The sequence below is a fragment of the Ursus arctos genome, chromosome X (assembly GCF_023065955.2).
Source record: "Ursus arctos isolate Adak ecotype North America chromosome X, UrsArc2.0, whole genome shotgun sequence".
NCBI lineage: Eukaryota > Metazoa > Chordata > Mammalia > Carnivora > Ursidae > Ursus > Ursus arctos.
Genome location: NC_079873.1, coordinates 76444137 through 76466208, shown reverse-complemented (window position 1 = coordinate 76466208; position 22072 = coordinate 76444137). Strand labels below are relative to the sequence as shown.

Here is a 22072-nt window from a genome sequence, read left to right as displayed (position 1 = left end):
GTACATCCCTGGTTTTTGATGTAAAGTTCGATGATTCATTAGTTGCATATAACACCCAGTGCACCATGCAATACGTGCCCTCCTTACTACCCATCACCAACCTATCCCATTCCCCTCACCCCCTCCCCTCTGAAGCCCTCAGTTTGTTTCTCGGAGTCCATAGTCTCTCATGCTTCATTCCCCCTTCTGATTACCCCCCCTTTCTTTATCCCTTCCTTCTCCTACCGATCTTTCTAGTTCTTATAGTCCATAGATGAGAGAAATCATATGATATTTGTCTTTCTCTGCTTGACTTATTTCACTTAGCATTATCTCCTCCAGTGCCGTCCATGTTGCAGCAAATGTTGAGAGCTTGTTCTTTTTGATAGCTGAGTAATATTCCATTGTATATATGGACCACAACTTCTTAATCCAGTCATCTGTTGAAGGGCATCTCGGTTCCTTCCACAATTTAGCTACTGTGGACAATGCTGCTATGAACATTAGGGTGCATATGGCCCTTCTCTTCACTACCTCTGTATCTTTGGGGTAAATATCCAGTAGTGCAATTGCTGTTCAAAAGCACTTTTGATTTTAAGTTTGATAACAAGTCAATAAGCAGTATGGCACAGGTACCAAACCAATCAGAATAGATGCTGGCTATAGAGATAATATTTTTAAAGCTATTGAAATACGGCCCAACAGGGGCGCCTGGGTGGCTCAGTCATTTAAGCATCCAACTCTTGATTTCAGCTCAGGTCATGACCTCAGGATTGTGGGATTGAACTCCACATTTGGCTTTGTGCTCAGTACAGAGTCTTCTTGAGAGTCTCTCTCTCCCTCTCTCTCTTTCACTCTCCCTATTCTCTCTCTCTCAAATAAGTAAATAAAATCTTCTAAAAAAATAGGGCCTGATACCTGATAAACACCATATCACTATTTGCCATTATTATATAAAGAACAAAGTCAAAATTGTTATAGGCTTGTGGGCATTTTTTTCTTGGATTTTTCTGTTATTTTAATATAACATTCATTTTGCAGTATGAATGAATAGCTGAATCACATAAATGTGTCAAGACTTTCATAAAGGATAGGGATGGGATGAAAAGAAGAGGTATTTAACCAGAATGAAGGTCAGCATCAGTGGCTAGGGAGTGTTGTGTTAGATTATGGGGCTTGAATTGTCGAATGATAAGTTTGGATTTGATTCAGTGAACAACCGAATACCATTGTAAGAACGTGGTCACAGAAGATTACAAATTGTAAGTGTTGCTTGAAAAGATAAATTTGACAATGATGTGGAGAGTGGATTCAAGGGCAAAGATACTTGAGACTAGGAATTTAGTTTGGAGATTATTGTAATCTTGCAAACAAGACAAGAATACTGGAAACCAGAATTGAGACAAAGTGCTAAATCTGATTGCTATTAGAAACTATGCTTCCTTAGTAGAGAATGAGAACAGAAGAAAATTGAAAGACAAGGACACAGTCAAATAAGATAACAATTTTCATGTACCTATCTATACTAAAGAGTTAACCACTCAGAAGCCTTATTTCCTTTGCCCAGAGCCAAATAATTGTATTGAGAATGAAGGAAATATTAAGAGGAAATAGCTGACATAATCATCTAAACAAAGCTAAAGGTCATCACTGTGAAAAGAATTATAGTTCTCTCTCTCTCTCTCTCTCTCTCTCTATATATATATATATATATATACACATATATCTGATCACACACATACAAAGTAGTAATATCTACAAGTTACACGGTGTGTTTTATGATGAGTTCTGCCAGTGAAAAGGTAAACCTGAGGGTTTGATAAAAACTAGAAATATATCATTTCTGGGTAAGTCGTGTAGGCTCCTGAAAATTGTTAGAACTAATCTTTAAATGTCATATGTTATTTGCAAACCCTAAGTGAGTTGGATTAATAAACCTAATCAGGTTTTCAGTTTTATAAGTTGATACTTTCTCTGGAAACCAGGTGTTGGAAATTTTCACTGTCAAGTGGAATTTTCTAAGTAGTATATATAGATTATCTAGATCAGACAGTAGAGAAGAAATACACTTAAGTATATCTGGATGTACTAAATGAAGTCTAACCAGCTGCCAGAAAGTAAAAGCCTTTATAAAAGTGCTGGAATGTTCAGCTAATGTCACCAAATGAATACATTAAATAGTCTTTTTGGACAGGGTTCAAAAAGGAGTGAACAAACTTAGTGAACCAACTCTTCACAATTTGTCAAGGCTAAAAGATTGACAAATGGTGGATTACTAGCAAAAATAATGGAATCTCAGCTGCCAGCCTTCCTTAGATTTGAAGTTGTTGAAATTCAATCTCAACTGACACAAAAAATGGCAACTTCAGGAGCATTTGGCTTCTCCATGAGTTTATCAAATACTGGATTTTTTTGTCTATTTCTGTTTGTTTCCTCGTAAACATTGATTTTCTTTCTAGTAAACTTTCCTAGTAAACACTCTTGGCCAGTTGGTGGTGATATGACGCCAACATGTAAGTGTTGTTTTGCAATATATTTGGGAAACAACTTGGGAATGTAGCAATATAATTATCAACCATTATAACTTGATGAATATTCTATTTCTGAGCAGTCTGTGTTTCCTTCAAGGCCCTCTGTGTTTAACAATGAACATTGGCAGTAGCCATGAAACAGTGCTCTTTGATATACTTAAACATTCTGAAAGAAGACTTTTTTTTTCTTTATTTTTAAGGCCTGGAAAGACATTTACATATGGCAGAATTAAAAGTCTGAAATGAGTGTCTAGATTTAGCATTGGTAGTTCAGTTTTACCCCCATTGTAGGCACTTCTATGCTTCTGGGAAGAATTCCAGAACCATCAATTATGACAAAATATGTTTTACTACAATATAGTAAGGCATATAGTGCAGAATCCCATCTTCCTTCTGAGTGAGTCTTAAAATGAATTAGCTTAAACTTCAAGAAAATGGAAAGAGGAAAATGATCTCCCAGGTTTAGGGTGGTGAAATAAGCTCCTTGCTTATGATGAGAAGTCATCAGAACAGTGAAGTATTATCACACTGAAGTCTGCCTACTGGTCAAACTAGAAAGCAAAAGAAATTCTTCCTATACAGGGGAAAAACAACCAAAAAACAAAACCCCCAAATCAACACATAAACCCATTATATTAGAAATATTTGGCATGAAGCAACAAATAATACTGAACACATGAACATGTACATGAACACTGAAGTAGACCTTTGGAAAATAAATGAAAGGAGACACAGGGAATGAATATTTATATGAAAGAGCATCTGAAATTTAAATTAAAAATAAAATGTCATTTTGAGTAGAGTTGCTTAAGTCTATTAATATGCTAAAGAAATTTCTTGAGCTGATAGTAAAGCCTATGCAAAGCAGAATGAGAAGTCATTTATAATAAGTGGGTACCTAAGGACTGTCTTTTTATGCACCTGAATTTGTTCCAACAGAGGAAGCGTGGGAGAAGTTCAAGCTAAAATCAAATAATAATAAGAACAATGCCATTGATGTATCCAAGTAGAGAACAGTAATATGAAGTATCACATTTCAATGTCAAGAACTCCAGGGAACCAATAACCTATAGAATCTGAAAACGTATATTCTACTATGGGAAGAAATATTCCAGTTTTTTTCCCCTTGGAATTCGTGTTCCATTTTTAAATGCTGTAAAATAATTTAAGTAGAAATAAACTAAAGGAAAGCAATTATTTTGGTTTGTTTTTGTTTCAGGAAAATAATTTCCCACTCATGGGAAGAAAGCAAAATGCATAACAAAATATAAAATTCAGGTTTTCTTTTGATCAGAAAGTCCCATTTTCTTTTTGATTGTATTTGCCTAAAAATATTTAAAAGTAAGGACCAAGAAGATAGAAAAAGTGATAATAAACTGTAATTCAATGGTTTACTCAGTACCACATTTATTATTCTGTAATTCTTCAATATTATTAAGATAATATGTTTGTTGAATTTAAGTAAGAGTGTGTAAAACAAATTCAGAGGGATAAGAAAATATAGTGTTTGTTCACTACTAATTTTTAAAATTTAAATTAGACTTGTTCAAAAATACTGCTGACTTTACCTCTTGTTGCCTACAATTAGAAAAAAAAATTTTGTATCACATCACTGAGGTAATTCTGTATTTATTAATTGACACACACAGCATATCCAAAAGGAACCCTGAAAATGCGATATTCCTTCAGCCTTTCCAAAGTGTTTCATTTATAAACATTGTTTAGTGTGTGCAGTAGGTAGGATATGACCAAGAAAAATATATGTTTTTGGTCAAGTGACTGACTCTGGAGCATCTGACTATAGACACATTTCAATGTTCTTTACAAACGTTTTATCAGAGGAGAACAGGAACAAATTCCATGCCCAGGTTCCACTGATAATGTCACCAACTATACCAGTTTGCCTGTGACTGAAGCTCTTCCCTGGGGATGAGGGGTTTTCAGTGCTAAACCCAGGACATATCTTGGAAAACTGAGATGTTTCATATGGTAGACTAAATTTTAAGATAATTCTTATGACTTGATATATATATTCTCTATGATTTCCACCCCCTTGAGCATGAGCAGGAACTGTGAATGGGATATCACTATCATGAGTAGGTTACTAAACAGTTGACTTATAGCTAATCACAAGGGAGATTATCCTGAATAGATGTGGCATGATCCTGTGGGCTCTTCAAAAAGGGACAAGGCCATTCCTGAAAAGAATCATTTCTTATATCTAAAAAGTTCACTTTTCTTGACTTATAGCATTGTATGTCCTAAGAATCACATGCTTGAAGTGTGACAGAGCCAATTACCATGCATAAACAACCAGGAAGAGTATGTAGAATGAGCAGACGGTGCCAGGAAAGAAGTGAATGGGAATGGATTTTCAGCCCTCAAGTAATGAATGGCTTCCCATGTGGAAAGGGAGCCTTCCCATGTGGAAAGGGAGCCTTGACTGGAATATACAGCAGAGAGAGGTAGCAAAATGAAACACATTGTTTATTAAGTAATGTCGAGAGCAGTGATTTTCAAACTCTGGTTGGCAGCAACCCAGTGAATTGTAAACCTAACTGAGTAGGTTGCAACTAGCAATGCAAGTATGTTCTTTTTAAAAATAATAAACTGGTGTCATGAGGATACATAAATGCCTTCTCAGAAAATGGTGATACACAAAATTAGGATATAGAAACTTATTAGCATAGTTTTCTCAAGGCTCCACTTCCCTAAGATTACGTTGACCACACATAAGGTGGCCTTGATAGGTCTGAGAAAATGGCTGGATCTGAGAAAATAGTGAAACTTTTTCCGTATACCAAACTTTAATCAATGGGACCTACCTCACTTTTCTGAAAGAATTTATCCTGGCAATCATGTATGTTGCATTAAAAAGACTGTTTATAAACCCAGGTCCTTTTAGTTCTTGAACAAAATAACAGAAAACACCCACATCCTTATCTGGGGAAATAGTGTCTCCTTGTTTTCAGGTACTCCATGAAGCTCATTTCCTGAGAATTACTTAGGTGCCAAATAGCTGGCTAGACACTTTATAGATTCTAATTCTCACAACAAGCAAGTAAGGTAAGCATTGTTATTTTCATTTTGTAGATGAAGAAATAAGGCTCAGAGTGGTTAAGTAATTTGTACAAAGTCCAAGTAAGTTGTAGAGCTGGGATATTCTATTAGTCAGGGTTCTGTGGAGAAACAAAACCAATAGAACGTGCATATTTTGAGAAGAGATTTATTATAAGGAATTGGCTTAGGCAGTTATAATGGCTTGCTAGTCCAAATCTGCAGTGTGGGCTGGCAGTATTGAGACCCTGGAGAGCCCATGGTGCAGATAAAGTCCAAAAACAATCTCCTGGAGAATTCCTTCTTTCTCTGGGAGGGTTTTGTTGCTGTTGTTGTTCTATTCAGGCTTTCATTCACTGATTGGATGAGGTCCATAAACATTATGAAAGGCAATGTACTTACTCAAAGCCCACTGATTTAAATGTTAATCCCATCCAAAAAAGTGCTTTAAGTTCACACATAAAATTGACCATCACGAATATGAACCCAGGAAGTCCAACTACACAGAGTTTTGAATATGTTTGAACATTTAACATAAAAATCTCTATTATTGAGTATTTACAGTTATTTAAACCTCATAAAAATCTCACAAGGTGAGTACTATTATTATCCTTATTTTACAAATGAAGAGAATGAGGCTCAAGGAGATAAGAATTTTGCATGCAGGTACACAGCAAGTAAATATTAGAGCTAGAATTTGAATACAGATATTACCCATCTTTGCTTTTACAAAAGACCTACTTTGGTATGGTAACAGCTTTTTTTTTTTTTTCTGTAAAAGTGAAAATCTTCTCAGATTTACTTTGGTTACCAAAAACAGCTATTAAATGAAGTGGCTTAATGCAAACTTTTGAAAAACAGGGGCTATTCTTCGCCTTATGGGATATAAAAGCGTTTAAGAAAACTTTTGGCTTATGAAAAGTTTCATAGGGATGATCTAATTTTGAATAGTGGGAGAAACCTGTACAGGTTTTCTAAATAAAAATCCTGCTCTTTCTCTTTTACCATACCATGTCCAAGGTAACTTGAAGTGGATGGTATTTTTCATTTTAATAAGAAGAAGTAGAAAAATGCATTATATAAATAGTATGTAGGTGACTTTACTAAAATTTAATGACCATATTTATGTATGTATATATATATAAATGATTATATTTATACCATATATAAAATGAATATTATATATATATACACACCATAAACTGTTTTACTTTGAGAAACACATCTTCTTTGTTGTACTCTGGAGATCATAATTAAAATTAATATGTGAGCATGTATGTGTTAGTCTTCTAAGAGTTACACATGTGCTATGATTATCCCTATTTTATTTTGTTTTTTAATTTAAATTCAATTAATTAACATACAGTGTATTATTAGTTTCAGAGGTAGAGTTCAGTGATTCATCAGTCTTATATAATACCCAGTGCTCATTACATCACATGCCCTCCTCTAATGTCCAAAAATTATGGAACACTTCATGAATTTGCATGTCATCCTTGAGCAGCAGCCATGCTAATCTTCTCTGTATCATTCTGATTTTAGTATATGTTCTGCTGAAGTGAGCACTGTCCCCATTGTACAGAGGAGGGAAATGAGACACTGATGTGTGTGGCAGAGCCAAGACTCAAATCCAGGCAGTCTTATTTTGGACCCTAGGCTTTTTACCTGTATAATGTACTACCTGTGCTAGTAACATAACAATTTTGCAGAATTACTTCTAGTAGTAAGCATAAAAAGTCAAGATGTGGCATTTTCTTCACATCTGTGAAAGGTGTAGAACCATAAAGAAGGAAACAATGAAAGCAGTTAGGGAAGTTTCAAAAATATATTTAAGGCTCATAGGCAGAAGAAGAAGAAGAAGAAGAAGAAGAAGAAGAAGAAGAAGAAGAAGAAGAAGAAGAAGAAGAAGAAGAGGAGAAGAAGAAGAAGAAGAAGAAGAAGAAGAAGAAGAAGAAGAAGAAGAAGAAGAAGAAGAAGAAGAAGAAGAAGAAGGAGGGAAGGAAGGAAGAGAGGGAGGGAGGGAAGGAAAGAAAAGAAGAAAGAAAGAAAAGAAAGAAAGAGAGAAAGAAAGAGAGAGAGAGAAAGAAAGAATTTGTGTGGGTGTAATTTTAGATAAAAATTCCATATTTCTAATTGATGCTGAAAGAGCAGATGTCCCAATTCTGAAGACATTTAAAATTGCATAGTGTATTAGCTAATATGGCTTGTCAGGGAGCAAGAATTCCTGTCCCCTCAAAGGTTCTTCTAGCTGGACTAAGAATCAAATTGACATGAGACAGATTAACAGAAAAAAAAATCAAACGTAATAGGTGTACATACAGGGAATCCATATAGACATGGAAATTCCAAAGACAGGCAAAATGAGGTATAGATGTCATTCTGAAATAAGAAGAAGGGGGTAAGGGTCTGGGATTTCAGAGGAAAGGAATACATTTCACAGGCTGATAAGAAGAGCAGTTGTTCAGTAATCAGATGTTTGTCCTACCATACAGATGATCACTGAGATAAAATTTATCTTAGTTAATAACACTTATTCTGGGAAAGACCCCTAATTTAGATTGTTCTATGTAGTTAAGCAGGGGGAGGGTTCTCTTGAGCCTGCAGGGTCTCAAGTGCTTTCAGCTCAAAATAATCCACATGCCGAAGTGACACATTATGGGGGGGAGGACCTGTCCTGAACCCCTTCAGTTCCCCTATCTGAAATGTCCTTGGGGTTTTAATGTATTAAATGCTGACCTGGTAGTGGTTTCATCTCTTTGATCTAGTCTCTTAGTTCTGACACTAAGTCAGTTTAGTCAAACTTATTTCGGCAGGTGATGATGCAGGTTTACTCTCAAAGTTAGGCCTATGGTTCAAGTAATCAGGTGTCAAATAAGAGGCATTTCTGTGGAAACAAAAGAAAAGCAATGGTTAATATTTGGATTAAATGTTAAGCCAGTTTCTAAGTTCTGAAGGTAGCCAGTGGATAAGACTTGTAGATTTCAGAGGTGAAACATCTTCAGATAGAGTGAGGACAGCTAGTGGCAACTTGACTGATCTTCCTTGTTTATAGTTCAAATGTCTCTGGTGACCTTTGAGTGACCCATAGAGCAACAGCACAAAGACTGTCTATGCATGAGCTATTATTGTTATTTCTTTACCCTAAGTCATTTATATTTAGTTTGCAGAGCTTCAGGGAAAAGATATTTTAGTTCTCAAATGATTTCAAGTCAGTGGCCTAAGATGTGATCAATTCTGGAGAATTTTCCTTGTATACTTGAAAAGAATGTGTATTCTGTTTTAGGATGGGGTGTTCTGAATATATCTATTAAATCCATCTATTCCAGTGTTCCATTCAAAGCCACTCTTTCTTTGTTGAGTTTCTGTTTGGACTATCTGTCCATTGATGTAAGTGTTATTGAATTACTATTAATTTCTTATTTTATGTTTATTATTGACTACTTTAAGTATTTGGGTGCACCCATGCTGGGTGTATAAATACTTAGAGTCGTTATATCTTCTTGTTGGTTTGTTCTCCTTATTATTATACAGCCTCCGTCTTTGTCTCTTGTTACCATCTTTGTTTTGAAGTCATTTTGTCGGAAATAAGTATTGCTACCATAGATTTTTTTTTCACAACCGTTTGCATGATAGATGCTTCTCCATCCCTTTGCTTTCAATCTGCATGTGTCTTTTGTCTGAAATGAGTCGCTTGTAGGCAGCATACAAATGGGTCTTGAATTTTTATCCATTCTGTCACCCTATGTCCTTCGTTTGGAGCATTTAGTGCATTTATATTCAAAGTAATTATTGATAGGTATGTATTTATTGTCGTGTTGTTTCTGATTTTCTGGTTGGTTTCATAGTTTCCTTTATTCCTTTCTTCTCTTGCTCTCTCCTTTCATGGTTAGTTGGTTTTCTTTAGTGATATGCTTGAATTCCTTTCTCTTTAATTTTCACGTATCTATTATTGATTTTTGATTTATGTTACCATTTGGTTTGTATATAATATTGCATATAGCAGTATGTATTAAGTTGATGGTCACTTAAGTTTGAACCCATTCATTACTCTTTTCTCCACATTTGAGGTCTATGGTATCATACTTTACTTCTTTTTATTTTATGACTCTCTTGACTGATATTTATAGATATACTTATTTTTGATGCTTTTGTGCTCCTACTTTCCTTACTCTTGCTTATGGTCTTTCCTTTCCACTCAAAGATTCCCCTCTAACATTTCTTGTAGGGCTGATTTAGTGGTCATGAATTCCTTTAACTTTTGTTAATCTGAGAAGCTACTTATCTCTCTTTCTATTCTGAATGATAGCCTTTTAAAAAAAGATAGTATTTATTTAATTGAGAGAGAGAGAGAGAGTGAGTGGAAGAGAGAGAGAGAGAAGGAGCAGAGGGAGGAGCAGAGGGAGAGGGAGAAGCAGACTCCCTGATGAGCAAGGATCCCAACATGAGGCTTGATCCCAGGACTCCAGGATCATGACCTGAGCAGAAGGCAGAAACTTAACTGACTGAGTCACCCAGGCACTCCATCTGAATGATATCCTTTCTGGATAGAGTATTATTTCCTACAGATTTTTTTCTTTCCATCACTTTAAATATATCATGCCACTTTCTTCTTGCCTGTAAAGTTTCTGCTGCAGAATCTGCTGATGATGGGAATATAAATTGGTGTGACCACTATGGAAAACAGTATAGAGGTCCCTCAAAAATTAAAAAATAGAGTTACCATGTGATCAAGCAATCCCACTTTTGGTATATATTCAAAAGAAATGAAATCAGGATCTCAAAGTGAACCCATGTTCACTGCAGTATTATTCCTAATAGACAAGATACAGAATCCAACTAAGTGTCCATCAACAAATGAATAGATAAATAATATTATTCAGCCTTAGAAAAAAAGGAAATCCTGAAATTTTTGGCAACATGGATGAACCTGGAGGACATCCTGTTAAGTGAAATAAAGCAGTCACAGAAAGACAAATACTGCATGATCTCACCTATATGAGAAATCTAAAATAGGTAGACTCATAGAAGCAGAGAGTGGAATGGTGGTCACCAAGGGCTGGGGGAGGGGGGAACAGGGAGGTATTATTCAAAGGGTATAAAGTTTCAGTTATGCAAGATGAATAAGTCCTAGACAGCTGCTGTATAGCATACGGCCTATAGTTAAAAATGCCAAATTATATACTTGAATATTTGCTGAGAGTGTATCTTACTTTGTATTCTTATCACTAATAATGATAATTAAAAAGGGGGCAGGAGGAATCTTTTGGTGGTGATGGAAATGTTTATGGCATAGATTGTGATGATAGTTTCATGGATGTGTACTTATCTCCAAACTCATCAAGTTGTATATATTAAATATATATGACTTTTTGTATGTCAATCATACCTCAATAAAGTAGTTTAAAATTGAAAAAAAGAATCTGCTGATATCCTTATGGGGTTGCTTTTGTATGTACCTATCTTCTTTTGTATTGCTTCTTTTAAAATTTTGTCTTTATCACTACTTTTTTCATTTTATTTTTAAAAATATTTGCTTATTTATTTTAGAGGAAGGGAGAGAAGGGGTGGGGCAGAGGGACAGAGAATCTGAGCTTGGAGCCTGACTCAACATTCAATCTCAAGACCCTGAGCTCATGACCTGAGTTCTGAGTTGAAATCAAGAGTTGGCTGCTCAACAAACTGAGTCACCCAGGTGCCCCTGCTTTTTCCATTTTAATTACTGTGTGGCTTGGTGTATACCTCCTTGGGTTGATTTTGTTAGGAGCTCTCTGTGCCTCCTGGATCTAGATTTCTGTTTCCTTTTCCAGATTTGGGAAGTTTTCAGCTATTATTCCTTTAAATAAACTTTCTGCCCCTTTTTTCTTTTTCTTATCTCTCTGGTATCCCTATAATGCTATTGTTATTATACTTGATGTTGTCGCTAAGTCCTCCATGTCTATTTTCATTCTGCATAATTTTTTTCCCCCTCACACCTGACCAGCTTATTCGCTTTCCATTACTTTGTCCTCCAGGTGCCTGATTTGGTCTATTTACTTAAGTTCATTTAGTGTATTTTAAAATTCATTTATTGTGTTTTTCATCTATGATTGATTCTCTTTTATCTCAGAGTTAAGGGTCTCATTGATGACCTCTACTCTTTTCTTAAGTCTAGTGAGTATCTTTATGATTGTAAGTTTAAGTTATCTTTTAGGCATATTACTTATCTCTGTTTTGCTAAGGTCTCTTGTGGTTATTTTGTCCTGTTCTTTCATTTGGGACATATTCTTCTGTCTTTCCATTTGTCTAACTTTCTGTATCAGCTTCTTTGTGTTCTCCTGCTCTTGAAATTAATGGCTTTATGAAGAGGGGGTCTTGTATTGCCTTGCAGTGCTGCGTTCCCTGTTCACCAGAACCTGGCCCTTCAGGGGTGTCTCCTATATGTGATGTGTGCTCACTGCTGTTGTGGCTGATCCACTCTTTCCTTTAATCAATTGTTTGCAATGACTCTCTTTGCCTTTTGTGGGCATGTTTTGTCCCTATCGTGCTAGGGGGCGCATCTGTGGTTGCCTTGGTCTTGAGTTCAGTCAGACCGGGCATTTACCAGGGATGTAATAGCACCAAACAGCAGGGAACTTTCCCTTTTTTGTCCTCTGAGAAACTTTCATTGGCAAGCAGGACATATTGATAGATATGTATTTATTGCCATTTAAGCAAAGTGTCAGGATTAAATTTCCAAAGGGGCTTTATTGGCTCCATAACATCAACCTTTGTTCTTTAAAGCTGTCTGAGTCTATGCAGTTCCTTCTCAGATGACATTCAAATCAAAGTCTTATAACAAGTGTTTCCAATTTTGTCTTGCCATAAGAACAGTTTCTTATTGAATGATGCAAATAAATATATTGCCATAAAAATATAAGAATACTAATGGGGAATTTCTGAATTCTGGAGGGTTCAGGTAAGGAGAAAAGATAAATGTTTCAATTTTTTCATAAAGGTATATTTTATTAAATTGGTCTTAGCTTAAGAGAAAATTTTCTTAAATCTAGAAAAAAAACAAAACATTTTTTAAAAAACAAAGAGGCAACCCACAGAATGGGAGAAGATATTTGCAAATGACACTACAGATAAAGGGCTGATAATCCATGATCTATAAAGAATTTCTCAAACTCAACACCCTCCAAAAAAATAATCAAATCAAAAAATGGGCAGAAGATATGAACAGACACTTTTCTAATGAAGACATATGAATGGCTAACAGACACATGAAAAAATGTTCAACATCATTAGCCATTAGGGAAATTCATATCAAAACCACATTGAGATACCACCTTACACTAATTAGAATGACAAAAATTGACAAGGCAAGAAACAACAAATGGTGGAAAGGTTGTGGAGAAAGGGGAACCTCCTTACACTGTTGGTGGGAATGCAAGTTGGTACAGCCACTTCGGAAAACAGTATGGAGGTTCCTCAAAAAGTTAAAAATAGAGCTACCCTAAGACCCAGCAATTGCAGTACTGGGTACTTACCTCAAAGATACAGATGCAGTGCAAAGAAGGGCCATATGCACCCCAATGTTCATGGCAGCAATGTCCATAATAGCCAAACTGTGGAAGAGGCCAAGATGCATTTCCACAGATGAATGGATAAAGAAGATGTGGTCCATATATATAATGGAATATTACTCAGCCATCAGAAAGGATGATTACCCAACATTTGCATCAACATGGATGAAATTGGAGGAGATTATGCTAAGTGAAATAAATCAAGCAGAGAAAGACAATTATCATATGGTTTCACTTATCTGTGGAATGTAAGGAATAGTAGGGAGGACATTAGAAGAAGGAAGGCAAAAATAAAGGGGGGGGGACTGAGGGGAGATGAACCATGAGAGACTATGGACTCCAGGAAACAAACTGAGGGTTTTAGAGGGGAGGAGGGTGGGGGGATGGGCTAGCCTGGTGATGGGTATTAAGGAGGGCACATATTGCATGGGGCACTGGGTGTTATATGCAAACAATGAATCATGGAACACTACATCAAAAACTAATGATGTACTGTATGGTGACTAATGTAACATAATAAAAAATAAGAAAAAAAATAAAAACATCAGCAATGTTTCAAACAAAATGTCATAAAAATTGTAATTATATTCTTCAATTTATTCAATCCCATGTTATTAATTCTTGTTCTTCTCAAATCCAGTTTTTCCACTACTTCTGGAAAATTTTCCCTTATTATCTTAAGATTATCAAAAACCTGTACTCAATTTTTTTTTCCACGAGTCTCACTAAAGATGAAGTACATTTTCAGGAAACATTTATAAAGGCATCTGAGTAAAAGTATAACTGTCTGTAAATGATAATACTTAAAAACTGCCATTGTTAAAGGTCTGATTAGAGTTCATTATAATGCAATTGACAAGAATTTTTGGTTATTTTTGTGACATACAATACTTCAAGATAATAACATACCAGGACATCAGATTTATAGGAGTTTCATTTAATTTTAGACTAATTGTTTTAATAATATATCTATATAAACATAATCTGAGGGTTTTAATATCACTTATTTGACAATGCTTTCCATGTAATTTAACATGCCATATAAGCCTAATTAGTTTAATTTCTCACAATTTTTTTTCCTTTTGAAACATTCCAGGATTTTATTGGAAAATTTCGGTTAGATTGTGGTCAAAAGAGCTCATTTTTAATGTTTGATTTGGGGAAATACATCAAAAGAAAACATCAACAATTTGGACATTTGATTAAATAGGGTTGCAATCATTATGAAACAATTTTTAACTATCCATTTAACCAAAGTGATAAAAAAAATCAAAGGAAAATACATAGTTGTGAGTAAAATTTAGCTTTTTTAATATTAAGAGTAAGTTTTCTTAAGTAATCAAAGACCTGATAAACAGAAAAACTAGTTTTTGTTTGTTTGTTTGCTTTTAGGCAGATAAAGGGTAAAGAAAAACTTTTGTTTACAATTTCTTACGAAAAGCAGAGCAATCGTTTAAGAAAACTTTGCCCTTAAAAAAGAGAAAAACAAAGACTTTGCACTAGTGAGCTCTGATATTAAAACTCATTTACTTATTTAGATTTATCTTAATCTTTTTTTTAAAGATTTTATTTATTTATTTGACAGAGATAGAGACAGCCAGTGAGAGAGGGAACACAAGCAGGGGGAGTGGGAGAGGAAGAAGCAGGCTCATAGCGGAGGGGCCTGATGTGGGGCTCGATCCCAGAACACCAGGATCACACCCTGAGCCGAAGGCAGACGCTTAACTGCTGTGCCACCCAGGCGCCCCTAGATTTATCTAAAACTTAACCAGTATTGACTACACCTAAAATTTCTTTCCAAATATTCTTTCTTTATCAATCTACAACTTTCTTTTTCTTTTAAGATAGTATTTATTTATTTGAGAAAGAGAGAGAGAGCAAGAGAGAGAGAGAATAAGCAGGGTAGAGGGAAAAGGAGAAGTAGGTTCCCTGCCGAGCAGGGAGCCTGACACGTGGCTTCATCCCAGGACCGTGGGATCATGACCTGAGTTGAAGGCAGATGCTTAATCGACTGAGCCACCCAGGTGCCCCTACAAATTTCTTTTTTATTGTATTAAGATTTTGTCTGAAATTTTCCCTCGTTAAATAACCAGGCTTAGTTTAAGACCAAATTATTTTCTTTTTCCTCAACAAAAATGTATTCCCATCTTTCATACCTTTCTTACCAAAAACATGTATCTTACTTTCCTCACATACAGAGTTGTTATTTCCAGTAGTCTTAATTATGTTTGTTAGAATTTGTAATGCTTAGAAACTTAAATTTCTAGTGAAAACTCAGCAGTAAGCGTTTCTGAACTGTTACACCAGAATTCTTTAGATTGGCAAATTGATGAATATATTTCATAATTTTTAGAAACATGTATATATTGTTTCATAGTACAATCTTTTAATAAAGCATAAGATATATTTACTAACAGACCCACATTTATCTGTAGCTTCTTTATGATAAGACAAAAGTAGATAAACCATGTTCAGTACTTGAGGTTTCATTATTTTATCTTATTTGAAAATGATCTAGATTATCAATGAATTTATTTTTACCCATCATTCTAATTTGAGAAAAAAAGGCAGAAGAAAAAATATTAAATTTCCTTGCTACCTACAGTCCACTGACAAGTCCTTGAAACAGGCAGAGTGACATTCTGCTAGGGACTCAACTGCCTAGATGTTGACACTTTGCTAAGGGCAGAAGACGATCTTAGCCCCCCCACCCCTCAGGATCCTGTAAGTCTACTTTAACATACAAAAATTCCTTTAGAAATTTCCTTTATCTCTAAACCCCCAAGATACATGCTGGCAATCATCCCCCAAGCATATAGCCCACTGATATACATCTGAAGGGTCTCATTACTAAGGTTTTACTAGATGGCAATAAATGACATTTTACCAACAATAGCTAGCCCCCTCAAGGTCCTGGAAATCTTGCTTCCAAAGTTCCGTAGAGACTTAACGCTATCCCAAACCTTCCCAACTTGAAAGTATATAATGGGCCACTCCTCATGATGGCAGTGCAGCTCTTTCTGCCCATGGGCCCTGTCCCAGTGCTTTAATAAAATCACCTTTTTGCACCAAAGATATCTCAATAATTCTTTCTTGGCCATCATCTTTGAACACTAACATTGTCTTTCCTACATCATATGGCAACTGAAAGTGGGGCTTTGAGTTCAGAGTCTCATTTGAACTCTGAGCTACAGTGCAGACTTGATGAGTACTTTCTCTTCTCTTCCTTAATTTTCATTCCAGGGGCTCTTCAAGAAGTATGGTCTTATTGGAACACTTTCATGCTAATTGCTCAGGCTGCAATCCTCTAGCCCATGTACTCTATGGGGAGGAGAAACCCTGCCTTTTGGCTGGAAATTAGTTCCCTGGCTGGAACGGTAATAAGACCCAGAAACTTGATGCCTTCTCTTTATTCCTGTCCTTATACAGAGTTGTCTGTCCTGGGTATAGGACAGCCACCTAAGTCACCAGGATGGCTGCCAATCTTAAGACTCCTGTGTGAGGTGTCCTCCTGATTGATCTAATGTGATCCCCTTCACATCCCTGATCTAGCTGCTTCTGGCCTTGGGACCTCCACAGGGAGCCAGTCAAACTAGTACCTGATTGAATTAAAACCCAACCAGGGATCATTTCCTAGGGAAGTTGGGTATAAGGACCACATGTGCTGGAATGTCGTTTAAACCTTGATGGATTTCTGTCTTTACTGTTTTCTGTCAATGTCCTCTACTAACTACTTAAACTACAAAATTTGGTAATTTCCCCCTTGTAAAACTTTGCTAGTATTTTCCATGGATTAAAAAAGGCAGGGGAATAATACAACCTTCAGGGCATAGGATGGCTGGCACAGTATTTCAGTCCATTCACCAGGCACCTATCAGTAGCCTTGGATATGATGGGGAAGGAAAGGGACACCAGCATCCCTCCTATGGGGACTTTTACAGCAGGGATGCCTTCACCAGAAGGCAGGATGGTGACCAAGAGTCATTCTTTTTTTGAGGGATGCCTCCAGTCACTTTTGACACACTGACATATCCTGTGTGGGACACCACCCAGGTTTTGGGGGGATTGGTAATGGACCTTCTTTACTTTTCTGGGCGCATGGCCTCAGTAGGCTTCTTCTTCAGTTCTGAAGGACTCTCCCTTGGGGTGCCTTTTAACCCACTGGAAACAAATCAGATTGCAAAACTTAGGAAAGGACTGAGCTCCTGTAACACTGCATGACCTCAGTAGGATCTGTCAGTTGGACCTCTTCTGCAGGAAACAGGGCAGAATGTGCTTGCCCAAATGTGTCTGGCTAGTAAACCCCTCCTGACATATTGGATGATAATTATCTAAATAGGCCTCCTCCGAACAAACCAGGATTGCTGGAGGAAACACAGGCCCTCCCTTGCAAAGGGGGCTCTGACTCTCTCTCACTGTTCCTCCTCCTAATAAATGTGGGGACTTCTCCCTCACTCATTTCTTAGGTTAATGGCTATAATTGGAGCCAGCTGTGGTTAGTCTACCTCAGGACAGGGACTTTAAGAAATATTCCCAAGCAGCTGCCAAAACTCCCTTTATTTTGGGGAAATTCCCTGTCTTCTCCAGCCTGACATGGACTGCCTATTCCCCCTTGTTGGCAGGAAAACATGGCATTTGCTCCTCTATTGGAACTGATGAGCTCTAAAACCAGGAACACTTTATCTGCCTTCTGGCAGTACTTCACCTCTTCTGCCTCCCCCTTCTGTCTCTGTACCACCTTGGGTGTGGCCTGCATAACTGACTTCTGTACCATCCTTAGTGCTTCAGACACTATGGCTCCTTCTCTCTTCACTCTCAAGGAGTGAAGAAGAGCACCCCCTGGACCTACCACCACCTGCTTCAGATTTCCCTGCCAGTGTCTCAGGTAAAAATTGACAATGGGGAGGATCCAGGTGAAACAAAATTCAGTATTTAAACTAAGTTAAGTTTGTTGGTTTACTTAGGATAGACATGTCTTTAAAGTTATCAGCACTAAATGTGAAGCTTTTATCCATCTGAGGTTTACTAAAGGTCAAATAAGCTCATATTATGCCTATTGCAATCTGTTAGCAAAAAGATGACTTGAAATGATGGTGAACTATCTCATCAAAGTTTTCATGGGTTGTTAAGATAGCTTTCAAAGTCTTTGGTAACTTGAAACTTTAAAGTTTTGCTTGGATGATAAATAGGATTAAATTCATTGGACACCTAGGTCTTTTCCAAATAGGATAAGTTGCTAAAGCATTGAGTACTGGACATAGATTTGTGCTTTTTGACTTCTTATTGCAAAGAAACTAAGGATATTTAATTCTGTTGGTAAGCATGTTTTGTGCTTAATTGATTCATAAATTTGCCATCTTAAGAATTCTGGTGTAACTGTTCACAATTGGTTACTACTTAATCTTCAGTGGAGACCAAGGTTTCTAAGAGTGCAAAATTCTGCTAAGTGTAATTAAGACTGATGGGAATAAGGGAAAAAACTCTGTATGTAGAAAACTAGGACATGTGTATGAAAGATAAAAGGAATGCATTTTTGTTGAAGGTAAAAAAGGTAATTTTGTCCTAAATGAGACTGTTTGTTTGGGGGAAAAAATGGCTTGGGACACCACCTGAATGTAAAGGAAAGTTGTAAAAGGTTTGTGATGGGAAAACTTTGGAATGGAATTTTAGGTGTGGTCAGGAGGGACTAAGACTGAAATGAATGGATTTTAAAGTACGCTGGTATAAAACTGGAAGTCTGCTTTCTCTCTGTTCAAAAAGACAAGTTTTCTTGTATTTTTGGTCTACTCTTGATAAGAAAATATAAACAGTTGTTTTCTCTCCGCCTGCCCAGAAAAAACAGTTTCTATGTTTTGTGTTTATCAGGTTTTTAACATCCCTAATCCTATTTAGGCATGTGCTTTAAAACTTTCTAAGGTTTAACAAACTTCCACAAGATTTAAATCATAAAGTCTCATTGACTAATTAGGCTTGTTTGTTTGGTATGTTACATTCTGGTATAAGGTCATCATCACTCAATATTCTGGGTATTGAAGTGATGAAACTCAGAAATAACTGTGTTTCCTTGTCAATTGTATCATAATGAATTCTCAGATCATTAACAATGTCCATTTCTGAGTTGTTGTCTTTTATAATTGTATTTATTCTTTTGCAAAATGAGTTTCATCTTCAAGGAGGTTCATAAAAAGGACTTTCAAGACAAATGCAGATATTCAATATCTTTAAGATCAAAACTGAAATGGGTAAAAATTTCCAAAACTAACTGAAAAGCTGCATTCAAATTAAACAAGAATTAGTAACATGGGACTAAATGAACTAAAAAGATGATTATAGTTTTGTGACTCTTGTTTGAAACATGGCTGGTTGTCTAATATTTACTCTTCCAGATTAAGGAAACTTTTTTCTAAAGATATTTATGATTTACAGAAACATGGTAAAGCATTCATTTCTGAACAAATTGAAGCATTTAATTTTTCTCTCTACCTGCACCTTCTGAAATTCAGAAGGTCTCAGTAAGTCTTTTTTTTCCCATGGCAATCATAGTCACTTGCATAAGTTCAATAAAAATGTGTTCTCCTTGTAACAGGACACCATCGGAAATGTTGGTTATTTTACCAAAGGCTTTGATTGGAATGCCATATTTTAAAGACATGCATAGACTCAGATATGACCAAACAGCTTTAAGGAACTAAAGTTGACTTTATGCCTTTTACACTATTTCAAGAAATAGGTATATGTATTAAACTATGCAAAACAACACTGATTGTAAGCCCAGGGTTCTGATGATTCCTATAATCTGTGTAACATTTGAAAATATATAAACAGTTACAGAATATTTGGTCAGCAACTAAAGAGGTATATAGATATTGAGGCAATCATTTGTGTAAGAGACACACTGATAAAAGCAGAGTTCCAGTGTCATAAGGAGATGAGAAAGGAAAAAATTAAAAATCAAATTTCAAAATAGCTAAAGACCATAGCTTACTCCATCCTATCTTCCTATGCCATTTCTAAATATATTGTCTAGGAAATCACACTCTGGCATACTTTGAGAAAACAAAATTGAAAACAATTGAAAGCCTTCTAAGAGCTCCCAACACTTTTAAAAGTAAAACTTCCATTTCAGATACACTCAAACCAAGTCCAAGAAAAGTATTCTTTGCAGCTGGGGAAGGCGAAACACACATCCTGAATGAAAAACAAACCCATTAATTAAAGCATTAGATAAATTCTTTCACAGCCTGTGTGGAGGCTATGTACTGTAGTGGTATCAAAAATGATGTCTTTATTGTTTTACCAAACAAGAGATAGGTGAAATTTAACACAGAGTTGGAAGTTTATGCTTAGTTGAAAAGACATCTATTTGTGAGAGTGCCCAATGAGCTCTGAAAAGTATGGAGAACACTCTTCTTTGTAGCATCCTGGGCTGGGGAATGAAGGGCTGGAATCTGGGCTAGGCTACAAAATGAACACCTGAGACTCCACTTTAGGAAAATTTTAATCCTCAGATTTCAGGGAGATAAAGACACTACTAAGTGGGCCAGATGCTGGTATTGAAAGCCTGATTACCTTTGCTATCCAAGTAATCTGTCTTTATTTGAATAGCTGGCAAATACTTTCCTGACAATTATCAGGACATTTCTGGAAGTGTTTATGAGTGACACATTTTATTCATCAAGAAATTAATGGATGATATTGTGATTGCCAAACTAAGATTGTACACAGAAAACCACAATAAAGAGAAGGAGTTTATTCCCTCTGTAAACATTTTCTTATCTCTTCCTTTTTTTAATAATATTTTTTTATTATATTATGTTAGTCACCATAAAGTACATCCCTATTTTTGATGTAAAGTTCCATGATTCATTACTTGCTTATAACCCCCAGTGCACCATACATTCCCTCCTTAATACCCATCACCAGCCTATCCCATTCCCCCACCCCACCCCCCCTCTGAAGCCCTCATTTTGTTTCCCAGAGTCCATACTTTCTTTTTCTTTTTTTTTTCCTTTTTTTCCTTCTCTCACATGGCTTTTTTTGTTGTTGTGCAGAATTCAACACGCCTTGTAAAAAGAGCTGTGAGTCAATTAGGGATGAATTCTCATAAAGAAAAAAAAAGTGTAAAGAATCCTGCTGGTGATAAAATAAGTAATGAGACAGGCTAAGGTATATTATTAGCCTTTCTTCAAAATCCTTAAACTGTATATTGTGCAGAGAATAGCGAATCAATTTCTCCATTGTGGTGAAGATATAACTTCTGAATGCCACATGTATTCTTTGATGATTAGAGATTTGCATGTTTCTGGAGTTTCAGGAGAGGAAATAATATGATTGACAAAATTAGTCCCAATGATTGGATCCTACAATTTTATTTCAAATTTGGTCTAATGAAAATGTTTGAAAAATTGAAGAGTAATATAAATTATTTAAATTAGTCATCTTGCCAAAGTTTCTTATAGTTGTTACAGGGATTTGTGGGCTTTTCTTTCTTGATAATAGCAATGGAAAGCTTGGATTTTAAATAAAAGTCTTTACTACAAGGAAACAGAGCTTTTTAGAGAAATGGCTGATTCTAGGATTGGCTCACAGAAAGTACTAAATAAATCTGGAACATCTTGCTGTGCAAAGAAGTAAGGAAATGCTCAAAAAATATTGGGAACTTGTTGAAAGGACACATGAGCCAACTTGAAGGATCTTCCAATGCTCAGTGTTGGAACAATTTAAACAACAAAATTAATAATAATAGTAATGGAATATAACCTGTAAAATACAATAAATATCCAGGAGTTCATATTGCTAAACATTACTAAAATAAAAGGGGAAAGTAAAGAAAAATATAGTATTCCAACTGATAAATGGAAAATGAATGATGGAACTAGAAAATTGTCATTTGGTATGTAATAATCACCATAGGCAAGAATCATCAATGGATGTTAAAATTGTACACAAAAATATGGTGAG

The 22072-nt window shown here is 35.9% G+C and overlaps 1 non-coding gene across 1 annotated transcript; it reads right to left on the bottom strand.

Moving 5' to 3' along the window:
• Positions 1–7026: 7026 nt before the first annotated feature.
• LOC113244349 (U6 spliceosomal RNA) lies at positions 7027–7133 on the bottom strand. Its single transcript, XR_003312364.1, has one exon. It is a non-coding gene; the product is annotated as a U6 spliceosomal RNA (small nuclear RNA).
• Between the last annotated feature and the right edge of the window lie 14939 nt (positions 7134–22072).